The 21,604-nt window shown below is 43.7% G+C and overlaps 1 protein-coding gene across 1 annotated transcript in view; it reads left to right on the forward strand.

Annotated features, from left to right (window-relative positions):
• The first annotated feature begins 10,620 nt into the window (after window positions 1–10,620).
• The window catches only part of RFTN1 (raftlin, lipid raft linker 1), a 307,136-nt gene continuing 296,152 nt past the window's right edge, over window positions 10,621–21,604 (forward strand). Inside the window, exon 1 of the mRNA XM_006846631.1 lies at window positions 10,621–10,704. The gene's annotated coding sequence lies outside the window, so the exon portion shown is untranslated. The remainder of the gene's footprint in view (window positions 10,705–21,604) is intronic.

Below are 21,604 nucleotides of genomic sequence, written 5' to 3' on the forward strand. Positions count from 1 at the left end.
CATAGTGACCCTGTATAGGATTTCTGAGGAGCAGCTAGTGAGCTTCAACCACAGACCATGCAGTTCAAGAGTCTTTGCAGTCTGGTGCATTAACCCACACTACCACACCAGGAAACCAGGACTTCAGGCTTATTAAAAAGCTTCTCAATATTTTCCTCCTCACTGCTAGGGCTGTCAGCCTGAGTCTCAATAGTTGGGACTGGAAAGTGAGAGACATGGTGAGTGACAAGAGAGTACCATTCCAAAAGGCCCAGTTCAGCTGAACAGATGAATGACAGTGTGGAGAAGGGAAAGTGGGCCTACCTCTACTGACATTTAAACCTTCTACATGAGTTTCAGAAAGGATGAGAAAGCAGAGTGAGTCAGGGATGGAAAGAAGAGGCTTTAAAAGAAACACATTATTAACCAAATAGATAATAAGTATTAGGTCTTGGTGTGAATGATAATCATTTGTTCATTCATTCATTCACCATGCTATTCCATAAGCCAGGGCATTCTGGGAAAGGGAGAAATAACGAGATCAGAATCTTCATGTGATGGGAAAACAGGAGAGGAATAAATGGCTCCCATAACAGGCAATGCAGTTAAATTTCACACCACTTATCCTTATTTTTTGTTTCAGATATTCAGTTTTAAAATTTCTAAAAGTTTTGTTTCCTTTTTATAGTTGAGATTTCCTATCTGTTCCTTCATTTCAAATGTATTTTCCTTTATATTCTTGCGTATATGAGAGGGCTACAAAAAGTCATGGAAAAATGGGATGAAAAGATAGTGGAAAATTTCCATGAACTTTTTGAAGCCCCTTCATATTTACCATAGCTGCTTTAACATCCTAACCTTATTTCAGTATCTGAGTCACTATGAGGTTGGTCTTCACTGGTAGTTTTTCTCCTCAGTATTTACATTTTTCTTCTTGTTTGTCTAGCAATTTTGGATTGTATAGTGCATTTGGCAGTAATCAAACCAGGGATGGCACAAATTCTACCATGTATCCATCATTTCCCCTAGCAAGTGTTGTGGATGCATGGTTTCCACTTGAATAGAAAGTGATGGATTTCTGAATTCTGACATGGATCAGTCCCGGAGCCCTGTTGACATAGCTCCTCTGTCTCTCCTTGCTCCTCTTCCCCCAATCTGACAACTTAATCTATTCATGCAACATGTGTGAATGGGATGACAGGTGGGGAAAGGAAAGAAGACTGATGAGAAAAAAATGCTTCTACTTGATTTCATAGTTTAAAATTTTTATACTTGCACCTTGACTTTTGAAACTCAAAGCTAACAGCTTGACTTTTCTCTGGTACTGTTATGGTAATTCTTCCTTATGGCAAACTATGTCTCTTTTAGTTTTCTAAATTGATGCAGGATGGGGAAATTCTTACCATGTCAAAAGAAATACAGTGGGGGAGGGGTGCAAGGCAAATTATATCAATGAATAGATCAAAATGTTTTAACACATTTATTTGGTAACAGTTTTATCCACAGTCTCCTTTATTTTTGACATTTGTAGACTATATAAGCTGTGGTTCTTCTGTAGGATAAGCACTTGACTAACAACCACAAAGTCAGCAATTTAAACCCCTAGTTCCTCCTTAAAGATGCTATACGGGGTCGCTATGAGTCAGAACTGACTCGATAGCGCTTAACAACAACAACAACATATATTCCATACCAGTATTCGTCTGTCAGTTTGCCATGCTGTGGTGGCTCATGTGTTGCTGCAATGCAGAAAGCTATGCCAGCGGAATTTTAAGTGCCAGCAAGATAACGAACAATGGACAGATTTCAGTGGAGCTTCCAGACTGATGTTGTGAAGTGCTTTTGAGTCTGTTCTGACTCAACCTTGTATAGGGTTTGTGAGGAGCATCTGGTGAGCTTGAACCACCAACCTTGCAATTCAAACAGCTTTGCAGTCTGGTGCATTAACCCACAGCACCATACCAGAACCCCTCCAGACTGATAGACTAGGAAAAAGGAAAGGCTGACCACTTCGGATTGGTTAGTCATGAAAATCTTACAAATAGCAGCAAGCAGACACTGACTGATACAGCCAGAAGATGAGCCCTTCAGGTTGGAATCTATTTGATTCCTGTGTATTCCATCTGGTTAGGTCCATATGTACACTTAACTTTTATGTTGGTGATGCAAAACTCACTAACTGCTCCTCAGAAACTCTATATAGGCTTGCCAAGAGTCAGAATGAACTCGATGCCACACAACAACAACCGCAACAACACTGTACAAAACATGCTGAATTGCAAAGTCAGTTTGAACCACAAGGTCGCCAGTTCAAACTCACCAGCTGCTCCTTGGAAGTCCTATATAGAATCGGTATGGGTCAAAACTGACTTGAAGGCATTTTACACCACCACCAACAATGGGCAAAATATCGAATGATGCAGGAAGCACCAAAAGAGGTTGTACCAAAAAGAACTGGTTGTGGTTCAATTATTTCAAAAGGTAGCACAGGATCAAGAACCAATGGTACTGAAGGAAGCCAAAACTGCCCTGAAGGCATTGCTGAAAACAAGGCTACAAGAATTGTCAGAATACAAACTGAAATGTTTCAACAAACCAATGTAGCACTGGAGGCCCTCACTCAATCCCTGCCAAGAAACTTAAAAGACAGCAACTTGGCCAACCAATGAAAAGAGATTTATATTTGTGCCCATTTTAAAGAAAGGTGGCCCAATGAAATGCAGAAATCCTTGAGCAATATCATTAATATCACATGTAATCAAAATGTGGTTGAAGATAATTTTTTAAAAACAATGGTTGCAGCAGTACTTACACAGGGAGCTGCCAGAAAGTCAAGCTGGATTCAGAAGATGTAAAATGAGGGATATCATCGCCAACATCAGATGGAACTTGGCTGAAAGGAGAGTATACCAGAAAGATGTTTACGTGTGCTTTATAGATTATGCAAAGGCTTTTGGCTGTGTGGATCATAACACTGAGAAGAATGGGTATTAAAGAAAACTTATGTGGTGCCGTGGATTAATGCTGACTGCAAAGTTGACTTGAACCGCAAGGCCCACGGTCCCAGCTCACCAGCAACTCCTCGGAAACCCTCCTATACAGGGTTGCTATGGGTCGGAACCAACTCGGTGGCACTTAGCAACAACAACAACAACAATTGTGCTATTGTGAAACCTGTGCATAGACCAAGAGGTAGTTGTTCAAATAGAATAACAGGATACGGAATGGTTTAAAATCAGAAAATGTGTGCATCAGAGTTGTGTCCTTTCACCATACTTATTCAATCTATATGTAAATAATCTGAGAAGCTGGGTTATATGAGAAAGAATGTGAAATTAAGATTGGAGGAAGACTCATTAACCTGTGACATGCAGATGACAAAACCTTGATTGCTGGAAGCAAAGAGGTTGCTGAAGGACCTCAGCTTTCAGTATGTGCTGCACCTCAAAGTAAAGAAAATAGAAATCATCATAACTGGATCAGTAGATGACATCCTGATAAATGGTGAAAAGATTCAAGTTGTCAAAGACTTTATTTTGGTTGGATCCACAATCAACACTCATGGAAGCAGCCGTCAAAAATTCAAAGGACGTATTGCATTCGGTAAATCTGATGCAGAAGATCCCTTTAAAGTGTTCAAGAGCAAAGATACCATTTTCAATCACTTCATATGCATGTGAAAGTTGGACAATGAATAAGAAAGACCAGAGAAGAATCAATGCATCTGAATTGTGGTGTTGAGGAAGCATATTGAAAACACTAAGGACTTCTAGATGAACAAATAAATCTGTCTTGGAAGAAATACAGTCAGAATGCTCCTTAGAAGGGAGGAGGAAGAGACTTCGTCTCTTGTACTTTGGACATGTTGTCAGAAGGGCCAGTCCTTGGAGAAGAACATCATGCTTGGTAAAGTGGAGTGTTAGCAAAAAAGAGGAAGACCCCCAACAAGATGTGTAACAACAATTGTGAGGATGGCACAAGACCGGGCAGTGTTTTGTTTTGTGGTACACAGGGTTGCTATGAGAGGGAACCAACCCAACGACCTAACAACAGCAACATAGAGTTTACAAATACATTTGAGGGGGCTTGAAATAGTCCATAGAAAAATGGAATAGAAAGATAATAGAATTTTCCCACTAACTTTTTGAAGCCCTCTTGTCTGAAGCAGTAAAGTTTGTTCTTTTCCTTCCTTCTTTTTTAAGTTCGTTCTTACATGCAAGTCAACATCTGTGTCACACGAATGGAATAACCAGTCAAGGTGTGTGAGTATGGATGGCGTTTGTTAAATTCTGAGAATTCCCCAGGCTTTGTGAGGGAAACAAAGCTGCAAACAGCAGCATGCTTCACAGAATATCCACTCTCTAATGACTCTTTGCTCCAGAGAGCAAATTCCATCTCAGCCACAGGGGGGCCCCTGCTTCCCTGAATTGCAGTTCTGCTTCAGACTGGGAATTCAGAGGTAAAATGGTGAGTGGACTGGGGAACAGAACAATAATAAATGTATTATATTTTTGTACGGGGTGAATGGGATATGTGGCAGTCATCCAATATTTCCTCTAATTGATGATACCTGTGGGTGACATTTGCAAAGTATTAGTTTGACTCTACTTTGACAAAAGTCTCTGTCCTTCCTAATAAATGCACATGTATATATAATAACCTAGCAAGTTCCTTGTCCCCATCCCAGTTAGCACTCCCACACCACTGAGGGTGTCACAGAGCATGTTTGGACACCAGGATGAGTGTGTGCTGTTCCGGTGAGACCAGGGACTCCACTGTGTTGTCAGAGGTGTGTCTGTGAGGGCTGCGCCTGTCATGAACAAAGGGCAGGGGGCTCCTCTGGAACCACTGACTCTGGGACCCAGAACTCAGGCCTTTGCCACTGTGACTCCTTAGAGTAGAGTTATAAGCAGTGCTCAACGTGGTATCAGCTTCCTGCAGCCACTTAGTAAGGAGCAGCTGGGCAAACTGTGATCTCACTGTGGCTGCAAACTCACTTTAAAATATTAACAGTGATGGCAAAGATGAGTAATTCTTATACCTCCAGGGCTCATATGCGTTCAGTTATCTCTTTTGCCAGCCCTGAAACATTGCTATTCAGCTGGCACATATTAGATCTGGGTTTCATGGTCCCCAAAATAAGCAATTAGAACATTAATTGTTCATGTTCCATAGTATTTTGGGGCTCATTTTCTACCAGAAGATAGTGAGAATAATGGAGAATTCTGTTATCTTAAGTAAAGTTAGGAGCAGGAATGGGGAAGAGCTAAGGGAAATGAAAGAGATGAAATTGAGGGGTGGGTAGCACAGGCAGAATAGAGGGTTAACTGGGATTGTCCCTCCCTCCAAGCTTCAGAGTAGCTGGGATGCAGCAAAATTGCTGTGGCTGCTGGTACTCATGGCCTTAATCATCTCCAGAGTAGGGAGATGCTGCTGAGGCCGAGAGAGAATTGCTTCAGCGGGGGGCTCCTTTAACCGAGCTTTTAGAAGAGTTGTGCAGTCTGGCCACGGCTGCTTCTTGTGCTTGCCTAGGCTGGCTTAACTCCTCTCCTTTCCACGGGGGGTGTGAAGAGAACCAGCTTCCCATTAACTTGGGGTCTGCATTTTATTGACTGTGAACACTCGGGACCCCAGCTCTGGGGCCATCTGTGACCTGTAGTGCAGTAATAGCGTGGTTTTCCCCGTGTTCGGCTCCCTCCCCGAGTACTTAGTGTTAAATCATAGGGGGAGGAAGTGTGAGCAGAGGCAAAACAGCACTATTACGTGACCCCCGATGAGACCGCTGTGATAGAATTAAAAGCTGCCGCCCTAGGACATTCTAACAGATGACATTGTGAGGTTGCCAAGGTAACCCACCAGGATACAGATCCAGCATCTTTGGGGTTGGTGCTGGGTAGGTGAGGTCAGTTAGAGGTGGGGCCTAGCTGCCCAGGCCAGTCCATGGCAGCCAAGTGGAAAATCGGGGCAGCCCCACAACACAAGGGAATTTGGCTACTCTTTGGTTATTTCAGGTGAAAAGAATTAGAATACTCTGGATAATTATGCAATGTAGGTTACACAGATTCTTAAAAGATCTGGATGTTAATGATTCATGCTTTCATTCAATAAAAGTTTATTGACTACCTACTATGTTGGAAAGTCTCAGAATATCTAGGGGAAAGGTCAAGTGTTACAGAAAACTCTCAAAAATGCAGATCTATGAAGGCTTAAAAGACATTTAAGACATTTATCCACCTTTGGTACTAAGGAAAATGTGGAAGACAATAGAAATTACCAGAACAATTTATTAATCCCACAGACCTGGCTTTAAAACAAAACAAAACAAACCTATGTGTAAAAATTATAGAGTGGAAATGATTTGTTTACAAGAAAGCAGCTGCCTCTCCCAATCACAACCAAGTTAAGCTGCATCTGTTCCCTTCTCTCGCTTTCTTTTTTTACTTTTGAACTAGAGGAATACTTTGGAGATATTGTGGGATTCGGTTCTACACCACCACAATTAAGATAATGTTGTTGTTGTTATATGCCGTGGAGTCAGTTCTAACTCATAGCGACCCTGTACAGGGTTTCTGAGGCCGTAAATCTTTACGGGAGCAGAAAGCCTCATCTTTCTCCTGTGGAACAGCTGGTAGTTTCGAACTGCTGTCCCTGAGGTTTGCAGCCCGATTCGTAACCACTACGCTACCAGAGCTTCTTCTTTAGTGGATTAGTATGCGTTATTTTTCTTAGTCTATTAAGTGTGCAGTAGCATTACGGAAGGAGTCCTGGTATGACACTGTGGGTTAATGAGCTGGTCTGCAAGGTTGGTTTGAACTGTAAGGTCAGTGGTTCAAGTTCACCAGCTGCTCCTCAGAAGCCCTATGTAGGGTCGCTATGAATCAGAATTGACTCGACGGCATTTAACAACAACAGCATTATGAAACAGTATGAAATATTGTGAAAATTACCAAAATGTGACAGAGACATGAAGTGATCACATGCAGTTGGAAAAATGGTGCTGAAAGACTTAGTCAAGGCAGGGTTTCCAAAAGCCTTCAATTTGTAAAAAAAAAACCCTCAATATCTGTGAAGTGCTATGAAGTGAAGTGCAATAAGATGAGGTATGTCTGTACTGGCTATCACCTATAAAGACTTACAGTCTTTCTCCCATGAAATCTCTGTTAAAAGGTAGAAAAGTTTCAGATGGGCCTGACTTGTAGCAACTGTAGGCCTCAGGCAGTTGAACACCATAAAGCTCATTCCCTTTGGTCTCATAGATAGGCATTCAAAACTCTCTGTGGTACCACTGGACACTTGTCCCCAAACACTACTTTTTGACCCTGGAGTTGGGCCTTCACCTTGTCTTGTTATTTTCTCCAGATTGCAATCCCAGAGGTGAAGTGGGATGAGTGAAGTGAGGGGGAGGTAGGATGGAAAAGGAAACAAAGGGCAAAAGGGGGCAGAGGCGAGTAAAAAGGAAAACAGAGTTGGGATGGCTGGAGAAAAAGAAAACAATGAAGAAAATGGCTGAGAAGTGGAAATAAAGTTCCTGAAAACAAAACACTGTTTCTTTACCTCTTAGGGTGTTATTAATTGCAGCGGGGCCTCATTAAAATACCAATGGGGCCTAAGCCAACCCTCTGTCCAATGGGCCCAGTGCTTACCAATCCCTCTTTCCCCAACCAGAAAATGTAGATAATTAACTAGATTACTTCAGCTGTCTTGCTCCAACCCCTTTAATAATTGGCCAGACTGTACAACTACTGTAAATTATAGACTGCTTCTTTAAGCACTTTACATATAATGTTGTTGTTGATAGGCGCCACAGAGCCAGTTCCAACTCATAGCAATCCTGTTCAGGGTTTCCTGAGTTTGTAAAGCTGTAAAGGAGCAGAAAACCTCATCTTTCTCCCACAGAGCAGCTGGTGGATTTAAACTACCAACTTTGTGGATAGCAGTCCAGTGCTTATAGCGAATTTAATTCTTACAATAATCTAAAGTTATTGTTATTTGATAAATGAGGAAATAGGTCCACAGTGGCTAAGTCATTTGCCTAAAGTCACACGAAGATTAAGTAGAATGGTCAGGAGACCAACCTAGGCCATTTGGCTCAAGCATTCTGCAATTGATCTCATCACTTTAATTTTGCTTGTTTAAAAAAATGGAAGTGAAGAGAACATAAAATACTTACTGATGAAGATCAAAGACCACAGCCTTCAGTATGGATTGCACCTCAATGTAAAGAAAACAGAATCCTCACAACTGGACCAATAAGGAACATCATAATAAATAGAGAAAAGATTGAAGTTGTCAAAGACTTCATTCTTCTTGGATCCACCATCAACACTCATGGAAGCCGCATCTAGAAATCAAATGACATACTGCATTAGGCAAATCTGCTGCAGAAGACTTCATGATCATGTTTGAGGACTAAGGTGTACCTGACCCAAGTTATGGTATTTTCAGTGGTCTCATATGCATGTGAAAGTTAGACAATAAATAAGGAAAACTACAGAAGAATCGATGCATCTGAGTTATGATGTTGGAGAAGAAAATTAAATAAACAAATTGGAAGAAATACAGCTAGAATGCTTCTTAGAAGCCAGGACGGCCAGCCTTTCTCTCATACCTTAGACATATTATCAGGACGGACCAGTCACTGGTGAAGGACATCATGTTTCATAAAGCGGAGGGTCAATGAAAAAGAGGAAAACCCCAACTAGATGGGCTAACATTGTGGCAGCAGAAATGGGCTGAAGAATATCAACAATTGTAAGGATGATGTAGGATCAGGCAGTGTTTCTTTCTGTTGTGCATAGAGACGCTATGAGTTGGAGAGGACTCCAGAGCACCTAACCACAAACAGTCTCAAAAAGAAAAATCTTTTAAAATGAGCTCACTGCCTAACCTCTTCACTTAACAACACAGTCCTATCCATGCTTTGGAGTCCTGATATGTCGCTGTAGCATAAGCACTTGACTTCAAGGTCAGTTTGAACGTCAAGGTTGGTGGTTCAACCAGCAGCTCACCAGCAGCTCCTCAGAAACCCTATACAGGGCGACTATGTGTCGAAACCGACAGTAGGGAACTTAACACCCATGTTTTGGACTCCTGTAGTGATGCTGTAGGATGGCACTGGGCTGTGAACCACAAGGCCAGCAGTTGCTCCTGGGAAAACCTACACAGGGCTGCTATGAGTTGGAACCAACTCAATGGTATGTAACAACATGCCCTGTGCTTTATTTATATGTTTTTCTCCATGTGAGGCTTCCATAAGTTGAGGAGAAAGATCTTTTCAAACCGTGGGTACACCTGAAGTAGGTGGAATAGGATATGGCAAGGTGGAACAGGAACTGTTTTTTAATATTTCCCCTAAGTACCTGTTGTGGCGCTATGGGATAAAGCATTGGACCACAAGGCTGACTTAAACCACAAGGTTGGCGGTTCCTGGTGTGGCGCTGTGGGCTAATGCATCAGACTGCAAAGTGGTTTGAACTTCCAGGTCGGTGGTTCAAGGTCGGTGGTTCAAGCTCACCAGCTGCTCCTTGGAAACACTATACAGGGTCCCTATGGGTTGGACTTGATTTGATGACACTTAACAACAACAATAAATCACCCGTTGTGGCGCTATGGGATAAAGAACTGGACCTTGAGTTAAACCACAAGGATGACGGTACCAACTCACTAGTCGCTCTTGGGAAACCCTTTACAGGGTCGCGATGAATCGGAACCGACTCCCTTAACAACAACAACAACAAGCACCTGTTAGGATTCCTGGTGTGGTGCAGCAGAATAGGCACTGGACTACTAATCGCAAGGTTGGTGGCAAAATAACCATTAATCACTCTTTGGAAACCCTATACAGGGTCTCTGTGAGTCAGAACCGAGACACCACGGCTGAGTGCCACCGAGTTGCAGAAAGCTTCATCGTTCTCCTGCGAAGCGGCTGGTGGGCTCGAACTGCCGACCTTGTGGTCCACAGTCCACTGTTTACCCCACCAAACCTCTAAGCACTAAGTCCCAAGAAATAACACGAGCAGTACCCTACACGTTTGAGGACACGCCCACCTGTGGAATGGAGATTGAGTCCTCTCTAAGAAAACTACCCTGCATCCCTCAGCACGGTGTTGGCAGTAGCTTTTCCAGCACCTTGTCTTTAATCTTGAAGGATCCCATCCCAGTCCCCCACGCGCGCTACTGACTGCACACAACCTTGGTGAGGAGGGGTCAAGAGGGTGGGACCGTGAGTTTCAGGCCCGTGGGGTGGCGAAGGTCGCTCGGGGGAGGGGTGGCGTGTGCGGCGCGCCGGTCGCTGGCCGCATGGAGGCGGCAGCGTGGAGCGGAGGGCGCAGAGGGGCGCGGGGCGGGCCCGTTGCTCCCAAGGCGGCTGTCAAGAGCCGCGCGGCTTCCCCCGAAGATGCAGCGCAGCATATTTTGTACATGAGTTCAGAGGAAGAGGAAGTGTAGACGGCGGACGCGCGGCGGCGGTGGGGGCGCGTCGGGGCTGGAACCGGAGCGCGCCGGACTCAGGGCGCAGAGAGCAGAAGCGCGGCAGCAGCCAGCTCAGCGGAGGGACGGACGCACTGACTGTGGGCTGGATAGACAGAAGCACACGCCGCGCCACCGCCCCGGATCTCCTCTCGCTGGTGTCCACACCCTCCCCACGCTGCCTCCTTTGCTTGGCACAAACTTTCCTCCCGGGACGGAACACCCTGTCTCGGGGAGCCCGCGCGGTCTCCTTTGCCAGCCCAGAACGGTAGGTTTTGGGCAGGGGAATGGTGGGGGCCTGAGGGCTTGGTGTGTTGGCTGGCTCTGGCCTCTTCATTTGGCCCCTGTGGCGCCACCCTGCAGGTTGCCAGGGATGAGGCGTGCTTCTCCTCAGAACTGCCAGCGGAGTCCCCAACAGGAGTCGGATGGGGTGGGGGCCTATCCAATGGGTGCAGGCGTCTTGGGACAACTTTTTTTTTGAAATATCATCCCTTGCGAGCTTTGGGGCGAGACACCCTAGAGCTGTCTGTCGTGGGTTCTGCTGGCTCTGGGGTGCCTAGGAAGGAAGCGGGGGTGGGGTGGGGGTGGGGTTGAGGCTACAGGTGGGTTCAGTGCACTCTTGCATTGGGTCTTACACAGAGAGAGAGCGGGAGTTGGCCAAGGAGCCCAGGTTTGAGGAGGACGTGGGGCTGGGAGCGAGAGTGGGGGAAAGGTTAAATCTGATTGCCCTCAGTATGCGCCCTGAGAGAGGGATTTGCTCTCCGAGTAGGGGTGCTGGGTGGGTGGAAAGTGTTACGCGCGCTCGGAGGTAGCCGCTAGAGTGTGTAGACTTCTATCTTGGAGAGAAGCCAGTAGGAAAACGGGGATCTCCCTTCTGTAAGGGTTTTTCTATTCATGTCCTAACCCACCACAAGAGGCTCAAGGATTTCCAAGGTGGATCTGGATCTAGGCGGGAGTTTGGTGGTGTATGTTCAGACAGTCCGGCTGTCACGCACACGCGGGGGCCCCCCTTTCAGGGCAAGGCTGATGTCCTTCACCTCGGGTATCTCCGCCATTGGCAGGCAGAACCGCGTGGAAGCCAAGGTGTTGAACCCAGGCGTGCTCCCTGCCATCTTCGTGTTGCTCCCACATGGCTGGGCTGTGTGGCTGTTGGTGGCCCCACAGGGACGCTGAATGGTGTTGGTGAGTTGTTTAGGGGTTTAAAAACAAACGAAAAGTATTTTTCTTTTAATTCTGGCACAAATGCCTGTATTTGAGTGAATGCCCGTGTTTTCAGCAACAGACCCTTGTAATCGTTACAGCTGTTTTCAGATGCTGGGCTTAGAGTCAGACTAGGCGTCTTCCAGCCCCTGCCATCCGTGTGTCATCTCAGGATAAGTGAGGCCTTGCCAGGAAGGAAGTAGGGTGTAATGCAGCGACCTCTGGGTCCGTGGGTATGGTGTGCTGTGCGCTCCACGAGCCCCTGCCCCCCAGGATTGCTAATTTGTACAGCTGAATTCCCTACCAAGTTCAAGTGACCCCAGATGTCGCCAGATCCCATAGAGAACATAGAGGAGTTAAGCAACAAGCTGTTTGGTGCTCTTTGGTGCGTGTGTGTGCTAACCTTAGTGAAATCACTTTAACCTCAGACTGAGCCCTGCATCCTCTTTTGCCTTCTGTGGGGTTTCTGGCCGCCTGCATAATTCAAGCCCCAGAGCTTGGACTTCATCCTCTGGAAGCATTTGTTTATGTATTCCCTGGTTGATTTTTCTTTGTTTGTTTTTTGGCTGCATGGACATGGGGCAAATGGAAATGGAATATGTGCAGTTAACTAATGGATTCAGTGCAAGAATTCAAACAGAATAAACTGGGAATACAAGTCAGTGAGTTCTTTTTCTCCTTCTTGAGCAGGAATCTTTGGCTTACATTCAAATAATTGCTTTGTCTGTAGGGAAACAAGCAGAAAATCTTTGGCATGAGTGATGTGAGTTCCTGTAAAGCTACTTGTTTTCTTCCAGTCTTCACTTTTTAGTAGAATTGAAGCTATGTGAGCCCATGACTTGGTGGGCCTGGGTGCTTTGCCAAGTTTCTGACTTACTGGGTGAAGGAGGAGGCACTGTGTCTCTTCTCCTCCAACATCATAGCATTTCTTCTTCTTTTTTTCCCCTGAAAAAATTTTAAACTTGTAGATAAATTGCAAGTGCAGTGACCATGTAAATACTCGCTACCTAGCATCTATCACTAATAATGGTTTGCTGTATTGCCTTCATCACACATTTGTCCATGTATACATCCATCAGTTCAGTTTATTGTTTTATGCATTTTAAAAATAAATTACTGACATTGGTGTATGTCACTCCTAAGCATTTCAGCAGCACACATTTTAATATTTAGTGTTCTATATATGTTCATGGTTTTTTTAATGGTAAAATTTACATACATATAGTGAAATGCATAAATCTTCAGAGTACCATTTGCATAATGTTTTGACAGATGCATACACCTGTGTAACCCCAGTTCGTATCAAGATATAGAACATTACCATCACCCAGAAAGTTCCCACATGCCTATTCCCAGTCAATACCTGCCTTCTCCCTCCCAGTGACAACCATTGTACTGATTTTTTCTCACCATAGGTTAGTTTTGCTTGGTCTTGAATTTTATATAAATAGAATTACAGTATGAACTCTTTTGTGAGATTTGTCCATGTTGTAATACACCAGTACTTTGGTCTTTTTTTAATTGCTGAGTCATATCCAGAGTATGATTATACCACAATTTGTTTATATATTCTATTCTCCTATTGCTGGAGACATAGGTCATTACTAATTGTTTTTGGGGTTTTGTTTTTTTTACTGTTATAAGCAGGGGTATTACCAACATTTTTTGTACTAGTTTTTTTAGTAAACGTATTTATTGTTATTCATTGTTGTTAAGTGCTATTGGGTCAATTCTGACTCATAGAGACACTGTAGAGTGTTTCTGAGGAGAGGCTAGTGGGTTTGAACGGCTGACCTTGTAGTTATCAGTCCAGTGCCTATTCTACAGCACACATTACTTGTAGGTAAATTCCTCTGATTAGAATATCTGGGTCATAGAGTAGGTATAAGAAACTGCCAGCCCTTTTCCCCAGTGTTTTTGTATTATATATACTCCTACCAGCAAAGAATGCAAGTATGTACTATAATCCTGTCTTTCTATCCCAAAGCCAGTAAACTGATTTGGCAAGTATTCTTCTGGGTTCTGAGGAACCCAGAAACTGGGACCACTTGAGACAATCTGGAACACATTATTTTTATAGACAGAGGGACTGTGAGAAATCCCTGACTCTGCCAGTAAATGGGTTTGCACTAAATTATTGCAGACCGATGAGACTGGATATTTTATTTTTAGAAATCTTCAGAGAAGGGAATTCCATAAGGGAATGTACCGTGGGTTATGAAAGAAGATTGAGTATTTTTTACTAGAAAAAATAACTCCAAACACTATACAATTCCACTAAACTTCTGCTTAGAAACTCCAGGGGGATTTCTGGCACATTGGTCTGGTTGACGTGAGCTTGCTGGAGATTCCCTTTGGATTTCACCCGTTTGGGCAGCTGGCTATTGAAAGGGGTTGTGAAAAGGTCAGATTTTTGCTTTTTGAAGAGTCAGAGAGCAGTTTTCCTGTTATAAAGTGAGTGCTTGTCAACACCCTTGGTATTGTCCTGGCTAAGAAATGGATCTGTACCAAATGGTCCCCTTGTATCTCAGTTGCTTGAAGACAGAGGCTGGGAACTGGGGGAGGCAGCAGCAGTTCCCCAGGTGACTTGGATGAGTGGGAACCTAGGGTGCAGTTTTGATTCTCATCAGATCTCAGGGTGGACTTTGCAGGTATCAGGGGATGCTTGTTTCTGTGTAGGGACATTCCACTGCCCTTGGGGACTTCCTCTCATCTGAGCCCACAGTCAACACTGGTTGAATGATTCTTGTGACTCACGGTACTTAGCTGGGATATTACCTCTTGGAGGTTGAAAGTAGTGCTGATGTGTCAGGGCCCAGGACATAGGAGTATATTATTAGGACCTACTTTTGCTATGGAGTCCTGGCGTTTCAGGATAATGTGCTGGACCGTAAAGTCCGTTTGAATCTCAAGGTCAGCGGTTTAAGCTTACCACCAGCCGCTCAGGTTTGCTATGAGTTGGAACCTACTTGACGGCACGTAACAACAACTTTTACTATGGAAAGAACAGTAATTCTGTAAGATAAGCAATGGACTGCAAACCACAAGATCGATGGCTCAAGCTCACCAGTGGCTCTGTGGAAGACACATGAGGTTTTCTGCTCTCATAAAGATTTACAGCCTCGGAAACCCTATACAGTTGATTTGAAATCAACTCAATGGCACCAACAACTTTTACCATAACCTAGGAAGCAGGTTCAAAGTGTTTGGGTTTATGGAAAAATTTGCTGACATTAAACTTCTATTGTATTTATACTATTCTTATTTTATTACAGATTTTTGCCACTGTTATTAACAAAATAATAATTATAGCTACCACTGGCTGAGTGCTTACTGGTGGGTTCTGTTAGGCACTTTACATACATTATCTGAATCTATTCCTCATGAGAGGTAAGCACTATTATTATTTGCACTTAAGTCTTAAGGAAACCAAGATTAGAGAGGTTAAGTAACTTGTCCTAAGTTTACATTTTCGTGTTGCCATACATTAGGGAAAGAGACCATGATGATGTTCTAGTTTAGTTAATCCAGATTTGATCCACAAACACAGATTTGCAAATACACAAAGCTAAAGTAGGATAGAAATTTACACTTGCTAAACAGAAAAAAGCTGCAAAAAAATGGCACATAAAATTCTTTCTAAGTTTTTTTTTTTTCTTTTTGGCTTTTGTTTTAAGCGTGATGAATTTGACACCAAGGTACAGATTTGGGGGATAATTTAAGATGTTGTTGTCAGGTGCTGTCTAGTCGGTACCGACTCACAGAAACCCTATGCACAACAGAATGAAACCCTGCCCAGTCCTACACCAACTTCACAATTATTTCTATGCTTAAGCCCATAGCTGTTGCCATGTGACAATCCATCTTGTTGGAGGTGTTCCTGTCTTTCACTTCCCCTCCACTTTGCCAAACATGTTGTCCTTCTCATAGGGACTGGTCCCTTCTGGGAGTATGTTCAAAGTATGGCCATCCTTGCTTCTAACGAGTATTCTGGCTGTACTTTTCTAAAACAGATTTGTTTATTCTTTTGATAGTCCATGATGCTTTTAATATTTCTCCTCCAACACCATAACTCATATGCATCCATTCTTCTTGTGTTGTTGTTAAGAGCCATCGAGCCAGTTCCGACACACAGCAACCCTGTATAGGGTATCCAGCTTTCACATACTTATGAGGTTATTGAAAATACCAACACTTGGATGAGGTGCACCTTAGTCCTCAAACTGACATCTCTGTTCTTGAACACTTTAAAGATGTCTTGTGCATCATATTTGCCTGTTGTTGTTGTTAAGTACCGTGGAGTCAGTTCCAACTCATAGTGATCATGCACAGGGTTTCTGAGGCTGTAAATTTTTACGGGAGCAGAAAGCCTCATCGTCCTCCCAAAGTAGTTTCGAACTGCTGACCTTGAGGTTAGTAGCCCGATTCGTAACCACTACGCTACCAGAGCTCCTTAATATTTGCCTAATGCCATATAATTTAGGATATTATGGCTTTATTGTTGTTAGTTGTTGTCAACTTATAGCAACCCCATGTATGCAGAACTACTCCATAAAGTAGGGTTTTATTTTATTACAGGTTTTCTTACAGATGGCAACTAACAACAACATTAGCAACAACTTTTACCATAGCCTAAGAAATTAGCAGTAAAATCTGTAATAAAATAAGGGCAGTATAAATACAATGGAAGTTTAGAGTCAGCAATTTTTGGTCCATAAGCTGACACCTTTCAGAAGCAGATTGCTAGGCTTATCTTCTGAGGTGCCTTTGGGTGGGTTTGAACCACCAGTCTTTCAGCAGTAATCAATTGCTTCATTAGTATTGTAATGTTGTAGAAAAAGAAAGATATTGTCGGCTGATTGGCTTGAGTGTGTGCAAATGATTTGTCCAATATGGTAGCTGGTAGCCATTAGGCACGTGTGGCTATTTACTTAATTAAAATTAAGCATATAATTCTTCAGTCTCATTAGTAATATTTCAATTGCTTTGGAGCCATATGTGGTTGGTGGCTACCATATTGAATAATGCCTAAGTAGAACATTTCTATCATCATTGAAAGCTCTGTTGAATAATGGTTCTCTATACCAGCTGCTCCTCGCAAATCCTATATGGGGTCGCTATGGGTCGGAATTGACTCGATGACACTTAACAACAACAACAACATAATGATTGTAGTAGTTGTGTGCTGTGGACTCAGTTCAGACTCATAGTGACCCTGCATAGGGTTTCTGAGGCTATAAACCTTTGTTGTTGTTGTTGTTAAGTGCCATCGAGTCGGTTCCGACCCATAGTGACCCTGTACAGGGTTTCCGAGGGTGTAAATCTTTACGGGAGTAGAAAGCCTCATCTTTCTCCCGTGGAGCGGCTGGTAGTTTCGAACCGCTGACCTTAAGGTTTGCAGCCCGATTCGTAACCACTACGCTACCAGAGTTCCTTTATGGGAGCAGAAAGCCTTATCTTTCTCCTGCAGACTGGCTGGTAGTTTCAAACGGCTGACCTGAGGTTAGCAGCCTAACTTGTAACCACTGCGCTACCAGAGCTCCTTACTCTAAACTAGGATTTCCCTGTTTTCCCTTTGGCTTAAATATTTGCAACTCACTTGGCTAAAGTTTTAGGCTATTTTTCACAGACAAAAAGATAAATGTAGTTATATATCTCTTTTATGTTTACCTTTTAAAGACTTTGTGTGTGTGTGATCTTTCGTCTTGTTCACATTCAGTTTTTAACATAAATTTGAGTTTCATTTTTCTCCTGGGCCCCTAGAGAGGCTTTTGTTATTATCACTGCATATTTTTACCAAGATACTTTCTCATAAAAGATCAGTACAGCAGGCAAGCAATGGCCACTGCTTGAACCCTGCTAGTTCTTTGCTCTCCAAATAAGAATTGTATTCAGCTTTTAAATATGCATGTGTGTGACTTACTCCCTACCTAGGCTAAATTCAGGAAGAAAAATTCTTCTCAGTGGGCCAGAACCAAAGAACTATAAATCAGGTCACACTCTACAGTTGAGGGTTACCTGCCAAGACTAAGATGGAGGAGACACCATTTGGGTACTTGAAGGCTTCACTTTGGGGTCTTGCTGTATCTGGCGTGCCCCATGGTACAGGAAATGATGGGGAGAACTAGTGGCTTCAGTGTCGCACTTGAACACACCGATGGAGGGATGGTCCCACGGCTCTCCCCTCCTGTGATGTCCATGATTCCAGAATCAGGCTCAAAGGAGAGAAACCAGCCCTTAAGTGTCAGTGGGACTTAAGGCCAACGGAGTAGAAAATCAACTTAAAGAATGGTTTGTTCAATGTGTTTGATACCTACCAACTCTTTTGTTACTTTATGATCCTCTGTTGGAGATTTTCAACCTTTTCAGCTGAGGAAGTCACTTGTATCTTACTGACAACTTTCCATAGCTTTTACTCCTAAAATGTTTTTGTTGTTGTTCCATAGACAAACCCTCTTGACGGTCAGAATTTTTTCTTGCAGAAGATTATCAGCTTCTAGTTTTGTGTATTTTTTTGAAACTCACTGTTTTTTGTTTTTGTTTCTCCCTCTGTTCTGAGGCATTCCTCAAGTTTTAAGGAGTAGCCCCCATACCTCTCAGTTTGGGAGAAATTTGTGATAGGCCTAAGGTTGCAAAAGGTTTGGTTAACATAATCTTTCACCACCATTAAAGTTCTGAAACGTGAAGTATGTAAAATAGGACTGTTCATTGAAACACTTGTTACTTAGAGAGGTCTTTGGGGATCTTTGTCATGTCTCAGGGCCCCTTAGAAGCTTCCTTTTCAATGTGGTGTAATTATGGCTGTTGCTCGTTGTTGTTGTTGTTATGTGCCGTGGAGTCGGAACCGACTCATAGCGACCCTGTACAGGGTTTCCGAGGGTGTAAATCTTTACGGGAGTAGAAAGCCTCCTCTTTCTCCCGCGGAGCAGCTGGTAGTTTCGAACTGCTGACCTTGCGGTTCACAGCCCGAGTCGTAACCACTACGCTACCAGAGCTGTTGCTCAGAGCAGGTTAAAAGGAATCTTTACAATGGATAGCAAGTAATACTAATAATAGTATTAGTGTCATTTGTATGCTTTTCTGTATCCTGAGCTTAGAAGCACTGTATCCTCACTCTACAAATAGATCTGCAGGTATCACCAGTATACAGCTAAGGTTAAGTGTCTTGTCTGAGGTCATACAGCTAAAAGTGTGGACACCAGGACTTGAACTCAGGCAGCCCAGTGCAGAATTCATGCACCTAACCCCTGAGCATCAGGCAGATATTCCAAATGTCCTTTCCCACCCTTTGCCAGATACTGACTATCTTTCTTATTCCTGAAAGGCTTGGATGGAATTGATACCTGTTGTGCATTCAGAAGGAAGACGAGTACCATCCAAGTGCCCACCCCACAACTCCACTCGAATGTCTAATTCCATATGCCTAAAGACAAATTCCTGGCCTTGCCTGCACTTGCCTATGTCCACAACCTTTCTTGTCTCAGAAGCTAGTTGACGAACCCTAAAGGGATCTTGGATGCCCACCACACTTTTCCCATCCTCCATTTCCTGGTAGTGGAACAGTTAAATGCTGGGCTACTGATAGAAAGGTTGATGATCTGCGATGTGATCTGCTCCCGTAAAGATCACACAGCCTAGAAAATTCTTTGGGACAGTTCTGCTCGGTCACATGGAGTCACTATGAGTCAGAATCAGCAACAACATTTTCAAACTATCAATAAATCCTGTCTACTGCTTTCAAAACATGCCCAGAATTTGACTTCCCCTACATTTAGCTTCCACGATCTGCCATCATGACTCATGTGGCCCCTCTGCTTGGCACCCTGCAGAGGCTCCTTTATCACTCAGGGTAAAGCCAAAGGCCTTACAATACCCTGCAAGCCCCGCATCATCTGTCTCCCCATGGCTTTCGGACTCTATGTGTTACGTAGCCTCATTTTACCATGCGGGGCTCATCGCAAGTCCTGGAATGGAATCCCACTGGTTTGCACTTGCTGTACCCTTACTGGCACACCAGTCATTTCCCTACCCCCACCCCCAATCAGTAAGTCTTGATCCATCACCCTCTTTAGGAATTTGCTTAAATGTCACCTTCTGGGTGAGACCTTCCCTGACCACCCTATTATTTTACATAGACCTCCTCTGCCGTGCTTCCTCTCTTGTCTGCCTTATTTTTCTTTCAAAACTGAATTCTGTTTATTATTTATTTGTCTGTTTTCTGTTTCTTTGCTCCTGGATATAAAGTTCATGAGGGCAAGATGGCTCTTTTCCCATTTTTCTTTTGTTTCATTAAGAACTGTGTCCTGTGTGTGTTGTTGTTGTTGTTAAGTGCTGTTGAGTCGATTCCGACCTATAGCAAACCTGTATAAGGTTTCCAAGGAGTGGCTGGTGAACTTGAACCCCTGATTTTGCAGTTCAAATGACTTTGCAGTCTGACGCATTAGCCCACAGTGCCACACCAGGACTCCTATGTATGTAGGTGCTCCGTAAGTACAAGAAGGTTTCAAAAAGTTTAAAAAAACTTCCACTAACTTTAAATTCCATTTTCCAGGAGCTTTTTGAAGCCCACTGTGGCACTGTGGGTTAAGGCACCAGATTGCAAAGCCCTTTGAACTGCAAGGTCAGCCGTTTAAGCTCACCAGCTGCTCCTTGGAAACCCTATATAGGGCCGCTATGGGTCGGAACCGACTTGGAGGCACTTAACAACAACAACATATTGAATGAATAAATGGCTTAGGAGGCAGTCTTATAAGAGGTCAGCTTTGAAGGAGTGTCCAAATGGAATGAAAAGGATCGTTGGAAGTTCCAGCGAAGATGAGGGAATAGTGTTGGGAGAGTTGTGAGCTCATATGAAGTGTAACAATGGCTTGGTCTGCCCTTACTTGAGGACACGTGAAGGAGACAATGGAAGGGAGGTTGGGGTGAGACTGAGGTTAAGGACTCTAAGCTGGACAGTGGATATGAGTTATACGTTTGAGCCACTGGTGTTGTGCAGAATGGTTAATAGGACAGGAGCAATAGCAGGAATTTGTTGGGTTAGATGGGAAAGAGACCAGGGGAAGTCAGATATGGGGATACTTTCTGAAAGTCCTGAGATAGTAGCATGACACAGAGAATGAAATGGAGGAATTGGAAACATCCATCAACATTCAGCAGCAGATGGTAGTTCTAGTGAGGCTCGTGGCAGAAGCAGGTAAACGTACTTCAGCTTGGATGAGGGCAATGATACTCCCAATAGAAACAAGAAACAGGAGGAAGAACTGGCTCTGGACAAGATGCTGAACTCTATTTGGAGCATTGATGTGTTGTTGAGTGCTGTCTACTCAGTTCCTACTCATAATGACACTGTATATGGTTTCTGGAGGAGTAGCTGGTGGGTTTGAATTTGTAGTTTGCAGTCCAGTGCTGATCCTCCAGCACCACACTAGGAGTTCTCCCAGAAATGCTGGGTAAAGCTCCAGGTGAAGATGCTAAAATAAGAAGGAACTTCAAACAGTTGATGAAAAATTTCGATCAACTTTCAATTCCATTTTTTCTTGAACTTTTTAAAGCCCCCTTGTTGGTCTTCAGGGAGCTGAAGAGTAGACAGATTGGGAGGGAGATTGAGGAAGTTTCTGCCTAGGGCAGGTAAAGTTAGGACAATATGAGATGATAGAATTAGTGGTCGATCTTACAGTCCTGGAACAGAGGACCATGGTACTATCAAGGGAGACGAGTGGGAGCGGAGTGTGGGACCCTACCCAGAGAAGCGGTGATGCCAGAGATGGAGGCAGAGGTGGTAATATGGAGAGATGGAGCAGCTGAGGACTCTAGACTCATGGAGGGAGAGGGGATGTGTGCTGGTGGCTGGGGGGCAGGGTGTGCCCTTTGGCTGTTTGAGTGATTGTATGTATAGTCCAGAGTGTTTTGGTGCACATCCAAAACCAGAAAAAAACAATGGACTAGAATAGAAGAATAT

The sequence above is a fragment of the Chrysochloris asiatica genome, unplaced genomic scaffold (genome assembly GCF_000296735.1).
Source record: "Chrysochloris asiatica unplaced genomic scaffold, ChrAsi1.0 scaffold00028, whole genome shotgun sequence".
NCBI classification, from domain to species: domain Eukaryota; kingdom Metazoa; phylum Chordata; class Mammalia; order Afrosoricida; family Chrysochloridae; genus Chrysochloris; species Chrysochloris asiatica.